The sequence below is a fragment of the Anastrepha ludens genome, chromosome 5 (genome assembly GCF_028408465.1).
Source record: "Anastrepha ludens isolate Willacy chromosome 5, idAnaLude1.1, whole genome shotgun sequence".
Classification (NCBI taxonomy): Eukaryota; Metazoa; Arthropoda; class Insecta; order Diptera; family Tephritidae; genus Anastrepha; species Anastrepha ludens.
Window position 1 is genome coordinate 3330543 of NC_071501.1, and position 22614 is coordinate 3353156.

The 22614-nt window shown below is 34.4% G+C and overlaps 1 protein-coding gene across 1 annotated transcript in view; it reads right to left on the bottom strand.

Moving 5' to 3' along the window:
- The window catches only part of LOC128863964 (uncharacterized), a 101394-nt gene extending 88150 nt beyond the window's left edge, over nucleotides 1-13244 (bottom strand). Inside the window, exon 1 of the mRNA XM_054103403.1 lies at nucleotides 12750-13244. The gene's annotated coding sequence lies outside the window, so the exon portion shown is untranslated. The remainder of the gene's footprint in view (nucleotides 1-12749) is intronic.
- Between the last annotated feature and the right edge of the window lie 9370 nt (nucleotides 13245-22614).

The following is a 22614-nucleotide window of genomic DNA, read 5'->3' on the forward strand; positions in this document are numbered from 1 at the left end:
GTAGACAGTGTTGATTTTTTTCGTATATCACCAACACAATCTCACTTTTTTTGTAAATACATCTCAAGTGACGTCAGCCCAACAGCTGATTCTGTCAAATTCGCTCAGAGCCGAATAACAGTTTGTTAAAGAGCTCACGTTTAAAATCCTTTAGAGAGTTCGACATTTGAGAGAGCGAATTCTTTAAGGGATTGAAAGGGCTTTATGAAGATACTCGCATCGACAGAGATTTCAGTCAAGCGACACTGTCACTGCAATCATTCCAATGCTGCTATTATTTTGAACGACATCAACTAACACAAAAGGGAATGAACTGACAGCCGTTCTTTGTCGGTTTTAGTCGCAATCAAGAGAAAATATGGCAAACAGTCGTAGGCAAATTTCCATTGTGAGCAAAGTGTATTTGCGCCAACTTGCAAGAAATATAGATTACCACACCCTCTGTAAAATATGTGTGGCAAAGCTTTGACTATATATGTATATATAATATTGTATATTATATATATATGTATATACATTTTAATAAAGTATATATATACATAGTCCAACGATGATGGTTAGAAATGAAATAAATGTTGTATTTGATGCATTAATTACACTGATCGATAAAATTTTCACCACGTGGATTTTGTGTGCTAACTATTACTTTACCCCCTAGCCTCACTATAGCACAGAAATTATTATTTTTCTGCCACCTAAAGATGTATTGTGACAGCTATTTATGACTTTGCTGTACTTTCCCACAACCAATTGTGAGTTTAGCATTCATAAGCTAATTGTTGTTCATTTCTCAACATGTAAAGGAAGTTAATCAATCATCTCAACAGTTTTTGCTACGTATTTGGTGAATCGACTCTCAAAAGTCAACGAGGGAGTTTCATGAATTAATTTGATCAAAGTTTCTCCATGACTCATCACGATAGATATTGGGCTCCTCATATATACTGTATCTAGTCCTACAGGTTGAGCAAAAGGACGCCATGTAAGGCTTCGGAAAAGTCATAATTTGGACAGGGCCTGCATCCCACGTGTTCAATTATTGGTTTTGCTTGTCAAAACATACTTTGGAATAAGCAAATCTATATCCTGCAACACGACCACTTCTTCATAGTGCTTATTTACCTGTACCTGCAGTGCTGACATGGGGAAAGACTCCTTCCGGATATTTCCTGCATAGAAAACTTATATCGTGGCAAATGGAATTCTCGGGTGTTGCGAGTTTTTTGTTGTATACTTGGAAGTCTCGGAAATTTTTTAATAAATATAAAATGCCCCAATGTAATGTTTTCTACACCTGTTTCTGCCTTAGGGAGGCAAAATAAAGAAAAATGATTGATTCATTCATTTGTTCATTGCCAGAAATATGCGACCATTTCAGTTTTATGCTTATAATATTTTCCTAAAATTAATCACCCACCAAATAACTATATTAAAATTATTGTAACTTTTTTTTAAACGTAATTTACATCTATGGGTAAGCACAAACTCGTTTTCGGTGTAGTTAATCACACATGAACAAATCAGTACATACATACATGAATTTTTATTTTAAGTGGAAAACTTTAGCTCAGTCGTGGGCTGTGTGCGCGCTTGAAACGGCTAAGCTCACCCATTGAGTTATTAGCCAGTGCTATTTGACATAAGCCTAATGGTGTTTGCTCCGCCTTTACTTATTAAATTCTTTAATTGGGCAATAAGATTTTTAAATTCCAATGTTTTTGTTTCACACTCCATTCGAATTTCACCAAATTTATTTCCAGGACACTTAGTTTAAGTCTGTAGCCGCAGTCGCTTGTGCTTGTGAGGTGATTACTTGGTGTTTTCTGTTCGTTACTATTTCGTTAAATATTAAGCCCAATCGATTTAGTTTTTGAAAGGAATTTAATATGGAATTATGATAAGCTTTGGCATAACAACCGATGTTTGGCGCAAAGCAAATCAATTGTGCCCGCCTAAATACAGGGAAAGGAAATATGGAGTGGCTGCCGAGATATGGAGATTTAAAACCTTGATTTGTGTGCCAATATTTTTATTTTAAATTGGAAGTTAAATAATTTAGGTCTAGGAGGAAATAATATGAAAGCTGCCATAATTCCCGATAAAAGATTAAAAAAAAAAAGAAATTGAAAAAATTTAAAAATAATTTTTTTTTTCAAAATATGAAAAAGCATGTTGTGGTAGAAAATTTTATAAATATTTTTTTATATAAATTTTTGATTAAAAATTAAAGGAATTTTTTTTTTTTAATTTTTTCAAATCTTAATATTTCTGACTTTTTTAATATACTCGAAAAACTTGCTTGGGCTTTGAATAGTAAGTGAAATAATGGTCAATATAAAAAGCAAACAAAGTAAATAATGGCATGGAATTTTTTCCGTAATTAAGGTTGAAAAAGTAAAAAAAGGTTCTAAAAATTGTTTTGGTAAAACATTAAAAAAAAATTGCGGAAATTAAAAAGAAAACAATTTTCGGGAATTTTTCAGAAATTTGTTTCTCTATTTTTTCCACATTTTTTAAAACTTAGAAATTCTGATCTTTTGTTTTAATTATGCTCAAAAAACTTACATTGGCTTTAAATTATAAGTCAAACAATAATCTGCATAAGTAAAATGAAATGAAATAAATGCTTTAATTTGTAATTTTTTTCAAAAAAACAAAATTATAAAAAAAGTGGATTTTTTCAACTTTCTAAAATTTTGGAAATTTTTTTTGTTTTTTTTATTATGCTCAAAAGATTTGCATTGACTTTTAATTGAAAATCAAATAATTGTCGGTCTAAGTGAAAACTCACTAAATGTTTTCTATAGAATTTTTTCTGTATTTCGCCACTATTTGATTTTTTAACTCTGGAAAAAATACCATTATTAGAAATTTAAGAAAAAATAAATATTTACAATAATTTAACGACAATGGCATGAGCCGTCTGTCGATTTATTTTCGTACAAAACAATTATTCGGTTTACGGTTTTCTTTAAAACCAGTTAAAATCTTTTATTAAGTAATACCTGTATCTAGAGCCATTTTTAATGAAACGCAAAAGTTTATACCAATGATCACTTTCCCCATTGAGAATTTCAATCAGCTGTGAATCATTTAAGGTAAATTTTACGAAAGAGACTAGGAAAATACCATTAGAAAAAATACGTAAAAGTAACCATACGCTTCTCACAAATATACAGCAAGGCGTTCATCGGGCGGGCGCCTCTGCGACGTAGTTTATCTTAGTTCTGCTCTTTAGGTAAACTTTGCTCGAATAAACGTGGAAATATTACTTTGGAGAAAAAGAGATCCAGCATTTTAGTGTGAATTGTCACTATAACAACGAGCATAAACTTTAAATTGTTTCCTCCATAATTATGAGTTATCGACAACTACAGCCATCTACCGAGAAAATAATGGAGTTCTTTTTCCGCAAACTATGATAATTTTTTGTGTTTAAATGTACCTCTACTATTTCGCATAGGTAGACTTTTACACAAATGAATTACTATCCACGGAAATTACATTTTTTTTTAAATTTTATATTTACAATATTTCTTCTCTCAGAGCAATGCCGGAAGTAGCTTTTAATTTTATTTGTATTTTGCTTAATTAATGTAAATTGGGGTGAACTAACTGCCATAATTGGTTATTTTATTAATAGTTAATTATGCCTTTGAATGCAAAATCGCGTACATGTAATGTGTTAGTTAATTAACTTAAAGCAAAGTGTACCTGATATGAATTATTTTGAATTTTGCGCACAAGAGTAGCATTTGCCATGAAATAATCACAAAATATTTACAAACAATGTTTGCACGGGGAATTTTGTCAACTCATTTGACTAATTTTATAGCTTTATACCTAATGGATAAATATACATACTAGGGCGGGTCAATTTAAAATTCGCTCATTGCTCTGAAAATCGTATTCTAAGGATCAAAATAAGAAACTTTGCCGAAGGAACCATACTTCTAAAACGAATTCTGATCTCCCCCAATTTGATAGGCAGGCAATGGCAAACCTCCGAGAGTATTTCTGCCATAAAAAATATCTGCCTTTTGGAGTCGGCTTGGAACTGTAGGTCCCTCCATTTGTGGAACAACATCAAGACGCGCACCACAAATAAGAGGAGAATCTCGGCCAAACACCCAGAAAGGGCGTACGCACCAATTATATATATATAAATTATTGAAAAAATATGATCGCCCTACTGTTTTCTACTAAACACCATTATACCGGGGAAAATATGTATATATTTAAGACTATTTCATTGAGGACACAATTTCACTACCAGTACCATGAAACCAATATTTACCCACAACATTTTCACACACAGCTGAAAAAATTCCACACTTAATGCTTTAAAGTTTAAAATATGTATGTTAATGACTTGGGAATGATATTTCGAGTAGGTTTTTCTTTTTGTTTTTGTTGAAGTACCACGAATATTTGCATAACTAACTAAGTGTAAAAATATTTGGTTGAAAAATTCCAGATAATGAGTGCTAATGAAGCATAAGTAGATATGTAAGTATGCATAAGCAGCACAACACATGCATTTATAAAATTCCCTTAAATGATTTTATTGGATGGAAGTGCATATAAAAGAGAGCTATTACCCAGAGTTCTCGAATGTAAAAGTGTCGGTATACTTTATATAAATTTTCTGTTTTTAATTGCTACGAAATTTTATACTGATTGTAACTTTTTGTTTGCAGACTTTGAGTGTGATTTATTTCAAGTCAAAAAATTAAATATTTTAAGCTAAAATATTTAAAATCAAAAATTTAAACACATTCTTTAATTTTTTATTGGATCTTGTTTTTTTTTTTTTTTGTGTTTTTATTCTTTTTGTTTTTAAATGGAGAGCAAAATTGGCACTTAGGTTACGAGAATTCTCTCACTTAGAAAGGAACATGCAAAAATACTATGCGAGTTCCCCTTCATATACACCATGCAACAGAGTTACACTTGAATACGAATACAGCCTTTACCACAACTTTCACAACGCGAGAAGTTTGGGACAATGGGGTAACGGACAATAGAAGTGGAGTCAGTATCTATACTAATGGTTTCAAGCTCAATGATAGATAGACGCAGCATCAGATATGCCAACATGCTATGACTCGCTCCCTGACCTGTGCAACAAGAAGGATGACGTGGCCAGAATGGAATGTGGGTCGCCAAACCGACTGTTGAAATTTAAAAGGAAGTACGTGAGAAATCTTTTTGGGGTTCTAACAGCGCATTGTCTTATAAGCAGGCTAGCCAGCAGAATGGGCACACCCTATACCGACTACTGCAGAAGCTGTAACGACGTTGAAAAAGAAGAGACTGTAGAACACTTTCTATGCGGGTGCATGGTAGAAGAAGGTTCAATATTCAGCCAATTTGGAACTAACAAAGATTGTTAGATACATTAAAGCCACAGGTTCGCTCAATGAGGACAGTGTAGATTGAGGAGTGGTCGTAACGCAATGTTTCTACAGCAAGCCTAGGTGCGTCAATTGGCAACCACTATACCTAACTACCTAACTGTTTTTTCGGATTACATGTCTATTGTTGGGTATATCTTTTGTTGGGAGTTTGACTGAGCTCTTTCTATTTCCTCCTTTTTCCTTTATTTGGTATTTCACTCACGCCGAATTATTCGAATTAATATATACAACTTTAACTAAATTTACCTAAATACATATAGAGCTTATCATAATAATAGCACAGCGACATACTGCGAAATTTTTACGATGTATTTAAATACATTTTCTATTTTTTTATTGATTTATATTGAAATATAGGTCGCACTACAAGAAAAACCATAAAATCATAAAATTTGAGATTCAACGTCTGGTAAAAATAATTAAAAAAACAACAAATTTTCACAAAATTTCAAATTTTTGAATCAAAATTAATGTATAATTCTCGAACATGCAGTTTTATAGTTCATTCAACTAAAGTAAGAAGTAAGAAAGCAGGTTTGAAGTGGCTTAGAATTCGCATCGATATTTGATAATTTTTTTTTTGTTGATGGTGTTACACGCTTTCCTCTTTTTCATATCCTATGAAGCATTGGCAAACATTTACAAACAAAAAAATCAAAATGTCGCTTAAAGTCAATCAATTTGATTGAATCCAATACAATGACTCATTAACTCCTTGCAAATGACTGAGCGAGCTCTCGACAGTGTTTACGCACAATCTTTTATAATATGAAGCATTTTTTCTCTCCCAATTTTCGAATTGCTGCTAGCCGCAATTCAACTTTAAACTGAGCAGCCTGTCTTTTTTTTCGTTTTTGTTCTGTCTCTGAAATTTACCTTTTCGGGTACGTTTTCTTGTTGTTTTACCGTTGCTGCAGTACAGTGTAGCGCTTTTGCTGTTGCAGCAGTTATTGTTGATGTTGTTGTTGTCGCCATTAGCACGCCCCCTTGCAACTTGAGGAGGTCAACCACTTTCGAAAATTTACGCGCAAATACCAATGCAACAACAATCGACAACAAAGTGGCAGCACAGCAACAATTACTACGGTAATTGGTACAACAATGAAACGGGGTCGCCAAAGAATCCCGCACTAATAAACTGCCGAAATTATGGGCACAATTTTTGTGCAATATTTTCCATTTCTTAATTGTTTTTTGTTTTGTTTTTTTATTATAAATGTATTTGTGTTGAGTGTATGCAATATATGTATGTGTGTGTGTGTGTGTGTTTTCACGCCTTTTGAAGTTATTTGCTGTTAGTCGCATTTTTCTTATGTATGTGCATATATAATATTGTGTGAAGTACATGTGCATGAGTGTGCGAGTTTTTTATTCACCTTGTCATATGCTGCGGCTCACATGCACCTACAATGCGACAGCTATAAATATTAGGCAAATGACATTTAGGTGGGTGGCAGACGGCTACGTTTTTGGAATATTTGTGATTCTTTATTGATTTTTTCGTTTTATTTAACTCAATGTGTATGAGTATTGGGGTAGTATGTAAATATGTTTGCACAAGCATTTAAACCAAATCTACGTTTTTCCATTCATGAGCGGCAGTTGCACTCGTATTGAGAGAGTATGCGCGAAATTTTTTCCATAAAATTTCCTAATTTCTTTTAGTAATTTTGTTGAAAATACTTTTTAGACATTTTAGTCCTTACTACTATGGTATTTCACTTCTACATAAAATAAAATAAAATAAAATTAAAAAAAATAAAAACGAGTTTGAACAATGGAAACAAATGCAAAGCAATCAATTCCTGGGCCATACCTCTTTTGACTTACTCGTTTGGAGTAATAAAATGTTCTCAGACAGACATCCTTCGGATTGAAATGCTGATACGCACCAATTTTACTAAGTTCCAAAGCCATTACCCTCTGTGGAAAGAATATCGCTTCCTCGAAACGTTGGTGGGAAAGGAATCATTAATATAGCGCGTCTACACTTTTCGCAAACTTTAAAGCTACGTACATATTTTCTAAGCAGCAAGTCTCATCTATTTAAAGCTATCGCTGGGGCAGATAATGGCTTTACCCCCCTCAGTTTGATGGAGCAGAATTTCCCAGTACCTGAGGGTGTTAAATCCCCAGCAGAAATGATCGCAGCATGGAAGGCAAAAACAATGCACGGTGCCCATCCGCATGATCTCGATATGGAATGGATAGACGCACAATCATCCAATTTATGGTTGAAAAAAGGAAAGCTATTTTCTGAAACAGAAGGTTTCGCAATCGCTATCCAAGACCGAGTTATTCCAACAAGGAAATTCCGATGATCGATACATGGCGAGGCAATAGAAGATAGATGCCAAAGGTGCGGCATTTACGGCGAAACAATCAACCATATAATTGCTGGATGTAGCGTACTTGCCCCCCGTGAATATGTCATGAGACATAACAATATAGCAAAATCCTCCACCAACAACTTGCGATCAAACACGGTCTCTTACAAGCAGAAGTCTTGTATTTTAAATATGAACCAAAGGCAATAATCGAAAATGCAAATTTTAAACTGTACTGGGACAGATTTATATCCACAGATCAAACAGCAGCTGCCAACAAACCTGACATTATCTTGTTCGACAAGACAAATAAAACGATCGAAGTAATCGATATAGCGGTGCCCCTTAATCGCAACATCCAAAGCACATACTCCACCAAAGTATCGAAGTATGCAGCTCTGGCCATAGAACTTAAACGGATGTACAAAGCGAGGGAAGTGAATATAATACCAATAATTATATCTTCCACTGGATTAGTGCCTAAGCATTTAATAAAAAACTTGAAGAAGTATGACTGCCAACACCTCTTAGAAGACATGCAGAAGTCGACCATACTGGACACATGTGCAATAGTTCGTAGATTTTTAAATATTTAAGCAATAGTAATCGCATGGGCATACAACTTGGACTACGCTCAACCAGAGCACAATCCCTTGAAATTTTTATTCCGGGATGTGTAATCTCCGGCAATAGCCGAGATGGATTAAGCTCAAAAAAAAAAAAAATAAATAAAATAAAATAAAATAAAATAAAATGAAATAATATAAAATATATATACCCTATATTTTACCATATATTTTTTTATATTTTACTTAATTTTATTTTATTTTTTGTGTTAATTGTAAGGTTTTTAAATGACGCTTTCCATGTTTGAATTGTCAAAGGGTTTACTAAAACGTGCTTTGTCTCTGAAAATGGAACTTTGTTCACTATCAATTCATACATTCAAACATTGTTTTTTATCAAAATCCATTGGCTAGTCAATTAGCTTTACAGGAAGACAGAACTAATGTTGGGTTGGCTGAAGAAGCTATACCCAACTGTGATTGTAACTGAACCAAAATTATACCCAAATGTAAATTAACAAAATTAGGATAGGAGGTCTAGGCCAGAAATTCGGTTTGTTATACCGCTAATATTTATCCTGCTCAACACCAAATTTTCTACAAAAATCTTTATTACTCTAAAATTAATATAAATAATAGAATAAAAAATGTTCACTTTGCTCCGTGAATTCGCCCATGCAATAGATTAAAATGCACTTAATTTAGTGAAACTCTAGAAAAATTGGGAATACAGTTTTATAGAAGTTTTTACATGTTGCTCATAATTTTTAGGGAAGGGCACATGAGTTCTAATAACAACTAAAAATTTTATAAATACCCTGTGTTTTGATTTCTTGCATAATAAATTATCTAAATCAATGAAATATTAAATTAAACATCATTTTGTGTTTTATTGAAATGAAGTATACAATATATATAATACCAATTTGTATTGTTTTAAGATTGGGTTGTCCGGAAAGTAGTTTCGTTTTTTCCTGACAGAAGATTTAATTGTATTTTTTCACAGCTAACTTCACGCTAAGTCACGCTGCCATTATATGTTTTGACAGCTGATATAGCAAGGCTTGTGTGTACATAAGCTCAATTGATTTTACGCAGTAGTTTTTGGTCGGTACTCTTTAAATATAGAGAGCAATGAGCAGCATTTTCGTCATATTTTACTTTTTTACTATAGAAAAGGTAAAAATGCTGTTCAAGCCAGAAATAAATTAACCGATGTGTATGGGGAAGATGTCTTGACAATACGCCAGTGCCAGAACTGGTTTGCAAAATTTCGATCCGGCAATTTTGATATCGAAGATGCACCACGTTCTGGAAGGCCGGTTGAAGCTGAAAAAGACGCGATAAAGGCATTAGTGGAAGCAAACCGGCGAATAATAACACGTCAGATTGGGGAGAGGTTAAATTTATCGAATTCAACTATTTATGACCACTTAAAAAGTCTGGGTTTAACCTCGAAGCTCAATATATCCACAAAAAAAAAACGAAATTTCTTTCCGCACAAACCAATATAATAAAAATAAATAAAAGATATTTTTTTTTAAGTGTTTTTATAAATATGCTTGTACTTCTTACGTTTTTACAATGATACCATATTTTTTTTTGAAACTCGTAATTTTTTTTAATATATTATCTTTAATTTTTCGAAGATCTGAATTTTTACCCTCATCTGTAATATAAGTGTGAACAAAAAAAATTATATGCCATTTGAATGAGAGGATCCATGCCAATATTTTACTTTTCTTATATAAAATAATTATCACAAATTGTTTACCAAAGATCCGATTTTGAGCTTCGAATACCCATATTTCGATTTAACAGCCTAACTGTATGAACACAATGACGGCAGCAAGACTTCAGACTGCAAAACTGCAAATTGTCGTTGTCGCCGAATGAAGTCTATTTCTAAATTTGCTGGTGACAACTCGCAAAGAAAGTGCTGGCCCTAAAGTAGGCTATATGAAAATTATCAATAAATTTTATGAATCTCACATTATTTGAGCGGCACACCTCCATTCGATGGTCCAAATTTTCGATGACGCTGAGGCATAATTGAGGTTCTATGCCGTTAATGTGCCGAATTATCTCATTCTTTAGCTCTTGAATTGTTGCTGGCTTATCGACGTACACCTTTTCTTTCAAATAACCCCAATGAAAGAAGTCCAACGGTGTCGTTGACGTTTAGGTGTGGTTCACATTCAACATCGGCCCTTGAAATTTAACCACCCTTTATATAAAAACAATACGAATTTGTTCCTTGCCTAATCGGCTGTATCCATCAACGCCAATCGCCCTTCTTTCATAACCCAATATTAAGCCTCTCAATTAAAATGTTTTTGATTTTACTTTGCAGAAGGTTGAGAGTATAAAACTTCAACAATATCTTAAAAAATATGCAATTTCGGTGTAAGGAAGTCCGTACTTATTTTCCTAAAGCTATCTGCTGATTAATTTCTAATATCAATTACTCCTTCTCTGTGGATCAACTGGGCACTTCTTCATTAAGATTATAAAACCATATTATTTCTTTTCTTACACTTAAACATTTTACTTGAAACAAAATATCTTAATTTGAAAGAAGGGAAATTTTGTAATGCGGCAGCAATGAAAATATGTACGTTCTTACGAATAACTATTTGGGTAATTACAATCGAATTTATTTATCTCGCTTGCGCACTTTAATTTGTTAATATTATTAATTTCTGTATATTAAAAGATTACTAGCAATTTTAAAGATCAATTTTTCTTGTAGGAAGTGCGCATTCGCCCACTGAAGAGGCCTTCTTCCTCCTGAGTCACATTAGTTGGGCGTTGCTTCCATTGCACTCGTTACACGCTTCCCAAGATGTGTTTGTTATCTATGCAAATTCACCAATAGCTGCTTCGAAACTGATAACAAGTTTCTGGTCATTCATGTTTAAATTCTTCTTGTTGAAACATAAATGCTGGCCACCAAGTTTTAAATGAATAACAACACAGAACCTCTAAATCAGCTATTTTGCCTCTCGCTGGCTTAACGACGCCAATGGCAGACAAGAAAAATTTGAGTGTTGCTACGTGGTGAAGTGCCGTCGTCAATGTGCTTATATTGGAACTTCGCAAAATGAAGAAAAGGACTGCTTAACTTATTACTCAATCTTAAACAACTTGGTTTAGCCGAATATGCATATTTTTCTGTGTTCTTCAATAAAATTTTGAATTAACAATTTTTTACTAAGTGTTTCCTACTTCGCATCGTTAAAAAAACAAAATGTTGTATGAAAACTATTCTGCAAATTATTTTCAAAGCAATAAAAATATTAAAAAAAATTTAAGATAAAATGCAAAGGTCTTGTGGAGGTAATATCCCACTATAAGATAATTTGCAATTAGTTCTGTGGTCATAAGCAAAATTCGACTTTCGTTAAGAAGACATTGACCCTGATATTTTTTTTTTCAATAACATTTTAAAGAATATTGTCAGATAAGTGAGTATGGAAATCTGTTAGTGGAACATCGTAGCTTGCACAAGTCAATTCCTTCTGCAGTAAACTAAAGCGGCTCTTCGGTGGTGATCAAATAATAATAACACTTATTACTTAATGTAAATATCTAGGCGTCTCGCAAGTAGTTAAAAGTAACTATAATAATTGAATCTAATATTGCAAGCCAAATTTGGGAGTTACCTCAGCTTTCAAATGATTTCAGTTCTGATATATTGAACGTAAAGGCAGCAAAGTGTGAACCTTAATCTATTAATAATAAATCTGCAATATTTTGTCGATAACGTAAAGTAAAGTAAAGTTCTGAAATTGCGGGTTTTTCACTCAAAACATAACCGATAAATCGATTGAGAGAAAGCTTTAAATCGAAATATTTTAAAGCTTGGATTGAAGAGTTCGAAATTTTTATAAAAATTAACCTTTTTTTAATTTGCAGAAGATTTTTTTGTCATGAACTAATGAAATAATCCTAATTAGTGACCAGCACCGTTTTACTACCACTGTCCTCGTGTGATGATGTTTTTTTTTTTTCTGTTTTTTTTTTTTTGTGTTCTAAGTCAGATCCCTTTAGTGAGGTCCAAGTATAGCAGCAAATTCTTTATCTCGATGTCTGAGATCTCATAAATTTGCTGCAAAAAAGGCTTACCGAAGGAGCGGAATCGTGCCCTAGCTAGCCCTGGACATTCACATAAGCAGTGGAAAAGACTTTCCTTCGTCCCATCCGCTTGACAGCTTCTGCAGATAGGATTGAAGGAAGGAAAAAAAGTGAAAAAGTAATAAAAAACTTAAATTTATGTTTTTATGGCACTTTTATATGTTGTATTCTTATTTTTTTTTATTTATTTACTAACATTCGAATTTTAGTGGCACCAAAGAGTAACAGGAAAGTTGTGTGAAGATTTTGTATGCATAAATTCATTAAATAAAATATAGAACTATGAGTCATTTCCTCACCTACACGCGTTCCAAATCCACAGTATCCCGAAAGGTGGTAGGTGTTACATAACTAGACACCCTCTATACACAATTAAATTCATGTCAGACTAAAGTAACGCTTCCTTTAGCGTTTCCGATTGCACAGACAAAATAACTGAGTTTTTATCGTTAAAATGTAGATGAATATCATTTTTATATAAATTCACTAACAAATTATTCTTTTTTATTAAAAGATTTATCGAGATATTAGTCTGCTGGAAGAGTAGTTGCACGCCGAAAAGCAGCAGTACAAATTATAGTTCTCACATCTACCGGATGTTCAGATCCGTGGCTTTATTCCTCTAACGTGAAAACTTAAGAAATTAAGTCTTTGCTTTCATTTTATTATTCATATTGTTGTTGTTCAAACTTTTAACGCACATATCCATGAACTAGAATATTTGAAAGAACTGGAGTTTTAAAGGCGGTGACATTGTTTTTTTTTTAATTTTTTTTTTGTTCTTTTATTTATTTTTCTAGTTCACATAAAATATTCTTAAGATTCATGTATTCGAGATTATTTTATATTTTTCTTCGAAGCCAATTTATTTATTTATTTAGATGCATTTCTATTCAATATCTTTTCAAAACACTCCTATATTTTCTCAACAAACTTAATTAAGCATTTTATCATCTAGAAATCGAAAGTGAATGCGACTCAGCTGAACGTAAACAGCAGCGGCTGCTGCAATGCCGAAAAGTAAACGACCTTTGTTGCCATAAAAAAATTCACTTAAGCCTAGTGACGGCAATAAAACCAAAATAAACTAAACATGCGGTGACAAATCGAAGCACACAAATGAATATGGAAACACTATTCGTAGCGCAAAGAAAAAAACAACAAAAAATGTGTCGTGAACACGAATTCAACACCTTGCACGTTTGCTGCCACGCCGCACCTCGCCGCTTCATTGTTGATTGTCTGCAACTCCAATTGCTATCACATCACTCAATTACACGCGCGTACACACACAAACGCACGCACGCACGATTTCATGCACTAATGGGAGCCAATGAATGAGTGAATAAAGCAAAACCGGCAAATGTTGCATGCAACACGAATGCCAGCCGTACTACTACAATAGTGTGCAGTGTCACCAAAGTCGGCCAAAATGCCGATAAAGACGCACAAAAAAAAAATATTGCATACACACACTATTTAACTACTCCATAGGTATTTCGGCAGGTATGTATGTATATGTGTGTCAGCAAAAATTATGCATTGGAATCCGGCTATGCATTTTAGCGATTAAAAGACAATAACGAAACTATTGAAACAACCACCGCGACACGTACAACAACTTGTAGCAAGTTTCAGTTCATTGAAGTCACTTTGCCAGTTCACCGCCCAAATCGGAATCGCAACCGTACACGTCGAACGCACAAATTGTACTGATGAAACCCAACATCGCACGAGTTGCTGGAAGCTTTGCCTCGTTTGGCGTCTGCCTAGGCGACCATGGCAGTGAGTGGCAGCAACGCAACCACCGGCTGCGACGGCTACGGCAACACCGACATCAACGTCAAAGCATCGTAGTGGCGACTGCGCGCTGCGTGACGTCCCGTACTTGCCGGCCTAGTTGGCGAATAAGTAAGTGTGCACGAACGCGTGTACGAGTGCGTTTTTCTGTTTTCTGTTGCACTGTCCAGAATCATGCGATCTTTGCCGTCAGTGCGTTCGCTTCATTGGTATGCCGCAAGTGCTGCGATAGCAACAAGACTGCTTATTGTAAACAGCTGCATGACTGCTGCTGCTCGCTAAGTTGCACGTTGCAATGGACGGCATGTAGTGAAAAACGAGAAAATGGCAAGGAACAACATTTTGGAAAACTTTAGCAAAACAAACTTCGTAAAAGTAGGTAAGCGCGGTACATCGTGTGAGCGCGCATGTGGATGTGTATGCTGGTGTATTAGTAACTGAAGGTGCGCGTGTGTTTGGATTTTCCTTTGGCTACATTAAGCGCAAGCAAAATGTATGAATGTTGCGCAGCATGTTGATATAACTGTTGCGGCAACTAGTTGAAAATAATTGTTGGAAACACTTGTGTTGCTAAGCACTTATGTTGCTAGGCACTTTTGTTGCAAAGCACTTATGTTGCTAAATAGGCTTATATGGACAACATCAAAACCAGTGTGTTTACAAATATTTTACTTAATTTTAGTGATTACTTGTTGATAAAAATTAATGTCTACTACACTGAGAAATTTTAATTTAAAGCAGGTGAAATGTAAATGTAGATATTTCAGGTAAAATGAAATACAACACGCAACCATTACTTTTGTAAAAAGCTAAAAAAGTTAAAATCTATTTATTTGATTGACATTAGATATGAAAGTAGTACAGAGTAGAATTAAAGAAAGAACTGTTGATCGATCAGGGATATTTAGAAAGCTATTTTCAATAAAAATTGACTTCGAGTAGGGTTATCGCCTATATAGATCTTAGAATAAAGAAATATTGTACCCTGTTCGCCTCACAATATTTCTCTCTTATGAAATCGAAGATGACATTGGATCATAGTGAACGTATGTGCGCTTCTTGAGCATCATGATCGAGGCATATCCCTCTTCTTCTCGAGATGGCTGCCCATACGCTCGGCTATGATTCTTGTGAATGTCTGTAGGCATTCCTAGTTTAATATTTGGAAGTTCATAGGGTGTTAAAAGCTTTTAATCCTAAATGCCTAATCTACGTCGTTTTGATGTATACTCCAAATAAATCACGCCATCTCTTTTGCAGCCGATCTAATTGACGCGACTTCCCCAATTAACTCAGTAACGCTCATTTAATTCAATTAATACAAAAACTAACATAAGTTAACGACCCAAAGTAGGCAACAACAACGGTATCAAAATAAAAAGCGCATCTGAAGTTACACGAGCGTAACAACGGAAGCGCTCACCAGCATAAAAAATATTAGCAGTCAAAAGGTGGAATGAAGCGAATAATCGCACAGCAGTTCAGGTGAGGTGCTGGTGGCTTGGCAGTTAGGGAGTTTGGTATTTAAGTGCAGCCACTGCAAAATAGGATTGACCTGCTCGACATATCAGTCTGCTTTTGCATCACAAGGGAAATGAAAATTTTTTTTAGCTAAATCCATATTTCATTTATGCATTCAGTACAAAATAATGAAATATAGCGATTTGATTATTGTACGCCATTTTTATGACCGCCTAAATATGACTGAGATTCTAGGGTTAAAGTTGTGCCCTTCCAGTAAGGACTTTGCCTGACTTAGTCCCATAGTCTCGTGCCTATATAAGTACGCCCGTCAGGTTTTTATTCTCTACCCTGCGATCTTCTTCATTTAATATATGGTGCTATTGACTATCCGGTGCTTGCTGGGAGATTTTTCTTTAATATACTGGCCAGAGCTCTTCGTAAATTCTACGATTACGAGAGCCTTAACTAAATTTATTAAAATCTCTAAATTTGTTGAGATAGATTTTGCACTTTCAGAAGATCACCTATTAAAATTTTTGAATATTAATTAAAAATATATTAGTTAGTTGCGCTTTTTTTTTAATACCATTTACTTTAAAATCTGTCTACATCATCCATTTTACGGTCAACATAATCGGCCTAGTGAGCAAGCATTTCGTGCAATTATTCAACGTTTTCAGACTAATTTTACTCTTCTCAATTGAAAACCATCAAGAAGGCAAAGAAAAGTGCATACCTGTTTTGGATATCATTTTAAACTCCCAAGCTCTTAAAAAAACGCCCGATACTCTAAAATAGGTTTCCACGTCCATATTAAAGCAACTTTCCGTCTACCACTTTAAGCAAAGTACTCTGCTCACATTTCACATGAAAGCACAAGTCAAAATCAATATAAAGTTCTTGGCCGTGAAATATGCGTGAAATTTCATATCAATTTCACGACAAAATTGCACTCTATTCAGATTGTGAAAAAGCTCCCAACATGTTGCAAGCTAGCAGCATTTCGAATTGTTTTTGCTGTTTAAAATTTCATGCAGATTGACAAGTCGACGAATTTAAAAATTGTGTTCGAATTTAAATTCAGCCAAAGTTGTAAACATCTGCCTAGACTTGCTTAAAATATGGTACACAATTCGTTACTTTAATATAGTAATTCGTAGGTAATATAAATATCCAAGTTTTGAATACCTAAGAGGAAGAAGGCTTATTTCAACGCCTCAGTCAACAACGTCATAAATTCTACACTCACTCTGCAAGAAACTTCTTCCAATAACCTTTTTTAACTTAAATTTTTCTTGGTTTCATGGCTTTTATTTTTATTTGTTTATTTTTGACCATAACTGCTGTCTAAACGTTCAGGTGGCGCAAAATGAATCATTTGTTTTTGACGAACTTTTTTACTAAGGACATGATTTTGCTGTTGGAAATCATTATTTCGTCCCATAAAAAGCTCCATTGCTTGTCTGTTTGTATGTTGCAGCTGTCTAGTTTTTATCAAATATGATTGACGTACCATGTAATTTACAAACTTATAAATCTTCCGATACGGTGATTAATTTTACGCCACCTTGTAGTTAATCAATTTCGCCAAAATCTTTTAAAACATGTTTTACACATTGGCAACATGCGAATGTTGCAGGGCCCGTTTGTTCCTGCAAATCATCATTCAAGCAACTACTTACTCAGCTTGTTTTATTGCGATTTTGCGCTCTTAACATCCGCTACCCCCCGCTGCCCAACATCTCATTCATTCAATGTTGATTCCAATGCACTCGATTCGCCTTTTGCAGTCAATACAAATGGATTATCGCCAAATGCACTTCAACTCAAGCGAAGGAAACGAACGCCAAGCGAATGACAAAACTTGAGCTGCATAACAAAGCGGCGAATGCAAATCTATTGCAGCTGGCGGCTGTTCATTCACATTGCCGGGTTAATGGTATCGGAGTGCATGGCAGGTGAATGGTATTTTGTAAGTTGAATTTAAAGGGAAAAATTCTAAAATTAAAATATTTATGTAATTATAAATGCACAAAAAGTTGATTTTTTTGTGGTTTTTCAATAAATTTTTATTCATTAAACGTACATGTAAGGCTGAAATGAGTAATAATTCATGGCTGGGTTTTCTTAGGTTCTTAAGAACTAAAAACACGAAAACAATTTTTAATATTGAGCAGAAATTTAATTCTGGCACTATACTATTTCAATTATTTAAGGTGGGAAACCGGTTTAGGATTCGAGGATTTTTTTAACAAAGAAGGAATAATCAGAAATTGTTTAATGTAGACGATATTTTATTTATATTTTTAGGTACACTTCTAAATTTTTTTGAAGCTATTTCCGCTTAAATATAATTATTTTATACTTATTAGTTCTATAAATTTATTTATAGGTATTATTTAAATTTTTATTAACTTATTAAATTCAATGAAAACATTTGAAATGAAATAAGCTGTTTTCATTGAAATTTTTTTAATGAAAAAGAGTAAATTTGATTAGGGGTCTTTTACTTTTAAGGACTAAATACTAATCAATTTTATTTTATACCAGATCTAACTAATTTTATTTTACTTTATTTTTGTTAAAAATTAGGAATTTACTAAATATTTGTTAGATTTAAATTTATTTAAGATTTATATTATATTAATAACTAATTTATGTTACTAAATAAATAGATCTAACTAAATTTTTAAAATATTTTTTGATTTATTTAATTATTAAAGTTTTATTTTGGCTTATGTTTTTGTTATTGATTTATTTTATATGTAAATTTTGGCGTAAGATCGTGCTGTTCATGGACGATCGCCATCCGAGTGTCTGCTGGTGGGAATTCCTGAAGTTGCAATTTTTCTCTGAAATCAACAGCAATTTTTTTAATAACAACATAATAATAAAGAATAAAGAAAAAATCCCGAAAAATTTTAGAACGATTGGTCGATAACTTTTTAAGCTAGAATTCCCACCAGTTGAAAAAAGTAGTTTCGAGAAAAACGTCGTTTTAACCTACGCACGCTACGGTGCGGAACCGACGGGCAGTCACTTAAGTGCACATAGAATCGGGAATACTGCGAATGTCGCTTTAAAATTTTGGCCACATATTCCCGAGTGGTTATACTAACGATTTATGCAATAAAAAAAATCGATTTTTTGATCGATCTAAACCGATTTCCCCCCTTAAATCATTTTACAGTCTAGAAATATCTGGTCAGCACAAAGTATTTATTTAAAGTATCAGACCATCAGCGTAGTGCAGAAATTTTGACTGTTTAAAACAGTAACTAAATATAAATATATAGAATTGGCGCTGACCCTTTTTGGATGTTTGTCCAACCTTTTCCTCTGAAGTGTGGTGTGCGTCTTGATGTTTTCTACAAATGGAGGGACTTACAGTTTTAGTAGAAAAAGCTTTTTCTATCATTTAGTGCTTCGTGAGCGGATATTCGAACCCGGGCACTACCGAATGCTATTCACGCCCCAAACAAATCGGCTAGGGCAGCCATTTAAGGCAGGAATATAGGTTATTTATTAATCGAAAGTAGTTGTCAGAATCTTGTTTCTTGTTGTTGTTTGGACAATAAGTCCGTTAAAGCTCTTCGGAACTCTTCGACCATTCCTCTAGAATATTTCGCGGTATTACATTTAAGATGAGCCATGGCAGAACAAACGTGTTGCAATGCCTAGCAAACGTGGTGCTAAATCTATTAATAAAATACTGGCGATGTCTTACTATGAGTAAAACATATAAAAAAGGGTCTAATGATGATGAAAATGTTGAAAAAATCAAACCTCGCTGAATCCGAATACTAAAGCAAGACGCTTCATTTTCCTAGCAAACGGAGTACCAAACAGAAATTCTGAAATTAAGCAACAGAAATTTATTTAATAAACAGACATTCCCTTTATCGAGCTCATAGTATAACTGAGCTTTCTTCGTATCTGAAATTAAGAAAAGTTTCTTTAAACATTCAATTACCTTTAAATCCATCCAACACTCGCTTCCCATTGCCACTTCCATTAAAGCGTATATTCGAATCCCATTTTCGTTATTCTGAAATTTATTTCTGTAATTAGCAACCACAAAAAAGTGTCTTTAATTGAAATTTTCGTTACGTAGCCTATTCACAAGTACGTATGTACACACATCAGGGATGTCAGTCCCGAGAACGTCCCAGAATTGCAGAATTTTTAGTCACGAATATCCTGGAATTACGTGCCTACAATATCGGAAATTCAGGGATTTATAATTTTTTATGCAGCAAAAAAACACCATTGAGTTTAAGTTTTTATTTTGTGGATATGTTTGAACGCTTTTGTTCTCGTTTCAATTTTAATATAAAAAGCAATAACTGCATAACTAATATATGATTCGAATATAAAAATTTGCACTGGTTTACTTGATTTTCTATTTAACTATTAATGACTGTTTTTTAAAGTCTACTACTTTTGGCTTATTCCGCCTAAATTGTTAGAGATTAAAAAAATATCAACTTCCTTCAACCACAAACTGAAAAGCTTTTTTTTTGCATCGATCTTTTTCCGACTTTATCAGGAGTTTATCAGGAGTATCCTTATTGTCTTTTCTTTTGTTAAAAATTAAATAATTTTCTCTTTAAATAAAAAAGTATATTTAAAGCTCATTTATTTATTATTTATTATATCATAAGAGGTAATTATTAGTATTGATGCAATTCTTTCGAATTCAGTTGTGCATACAACTACAGACGCTAATACGCAACGCAATGCTGAGACTTGACTACTATCCAACGCAGTGGAAATGTGCTGAAGTTATCATCATACAGAAGCCAAGTAAGCCCGAAATATCTTGGAAGAATAATTATGTGAAAAATATTTCCAGTTCTGGAGCAATTTGATATAATAGCAGAATACCAGTTTGGGTTTAGAAGAGGTCATGGAACTATGTAGTAATGCCATCGAGTTACTAATGATATTACAAATTCACTGGACAACAAATAAATAGTAAGATACTTTATATACAATAAAATTAAAAAAATGCTTCCAGCCCCATACATTTTATTGCTAAGATTAGAACTAAGTAACCAAGAGTTTTATATTTTACATCAAGGTGATACTTCCAGCTTCTAAAGTACATCTTACTGGGTTCGGTCCTCTACAAAATATTCACTGCCTTTGATACGGTCATAATTGCAACGTGAGATACCGCAGAAGGAACCTACCACTGTGTGCAGAAGAAGGAGAACGTCCTCAAGTTAGCCTGTGTGATACTAAACATCTCCAAACTATGTCAGCTAAGTACTTTTTATATGCACCTGACATGGAAAGCCCATATATGAGCTAAGGTAAAGCAACTAAATCAAGAAACAAAGAAATTGTACTGGCCTTTTAAAACGAACTTGGAAAATAAGGTGACCATATACAAAATAGTTCTGAAAGTGAGTTGCACTTATACTATACAACGCTGTGGTGTTTATGTAATGAAGAAGCGTTGGTGGTATTTAGATAAGAGCACTGCCTCAGGCTGAAGAAAGGAGTACCAAATGGCCTTAAGCGTCTACCTACAGAAAAAATGATCAACAGTCTCTTTCCCTGAAAGGCCCCCACAGCTTCTACAGTGGGTGATTAAATGGGAACCCAAGCTTTTCTGTGCGTGTGCCGCTCGTCCAATGAGCGGTAAACACAGCTTTTTTTTCGGAACAGACTTGCAAGTACAGCACTCAGACATTAATTAAGTCCATTGCACTACACTTGGATTCCCTTTTAATTTTCTTTAAATCTACCCGATCTCCGAAGAAATCTGAGTAGATCTTGTGGTGACAAGGAGCCAAGGTGGACGCTTCTTAGCACATCAGTGCTAAAGACCTCAAGCCTGATTCGAGCAAAGGCGGTGTAGACGCACAGAAAGTGGTCCGCCGTCTCATCCTCATCTCCACATGCTGGGCAGAGTGCACTCTCTGAGATGCCCACCTTTTCCATGTGCTTTGCCCATAGAAAGTGGCCCGTCATCAGCCCAACCAGCCTTCTACAGTCCCCTCTGCTTAGTGACAGGAGAAACTGCGACAGTCGGTCGGACATGACAAGTAACATCACTTTTGTCCAACTGCAGCCTCTTTCAGCCTGCCAAGCTCCCTGTCCTGCAGCTGCCGCCAATGGCCGAGCCACTACCCCCGAAGGTAAACGCAGTTACGAGATCGGAAACGGAAATTGCGTGGAGTCCCCAGGACTTTCTGCGCCCCGTGTGTATTGTAATCGGGCCAAGGGATTTTCGAAATAGCCACTCTAATACTTAAGTTATAAATCTATTAGACAATAGTCACACCACTAAAATAGTGAAACGATGTTATATATAATATTAGATAAAGATTTATAAAGTCCTTAACACAAAATGGTTAATCTCCCTGGAAACTAACCATTCCAGTCACGCCTTATACCAAAGTATCGCAAATAAAAGTATCAAGAAAAAACAAAACCTTCCTGCAAAATTTTCAATATCTCAAGTCCGGGACTAGTCCCGGATTACCGGTATTTTATTAGCGAAATCCCAAAAAATTTGGGATCGTATAAATGGAAAAGTTTACATCCATAACACACAAACACCAACAAACAAATTGTTGCTTATCTGGGCAAAAAAAATTTGTTTTGGAATTTTCCAAAGGGCAATTAAGTGCGCCATTTCGTTACTGAACAACAGAAACTTTGTTTAAAAGTGCTAAATACAGTAATTTTTAGTGCCACCAGCTGCAGAAACTCCGTCGTCCGTTTGCGCGTCAGTGAGGGAGGGAGTGGGAGGTGGCATGTAGCTCGACGTTTAAGCGGTAAGCGGGGAAAACAAACCTCCTGCGCTCAGCGATTTATTCACTTAACTGCAGCCGCTTTGGTTAGCTGCACTTTAATATCACTTTAACTTGCCTGTATGTACGAAGG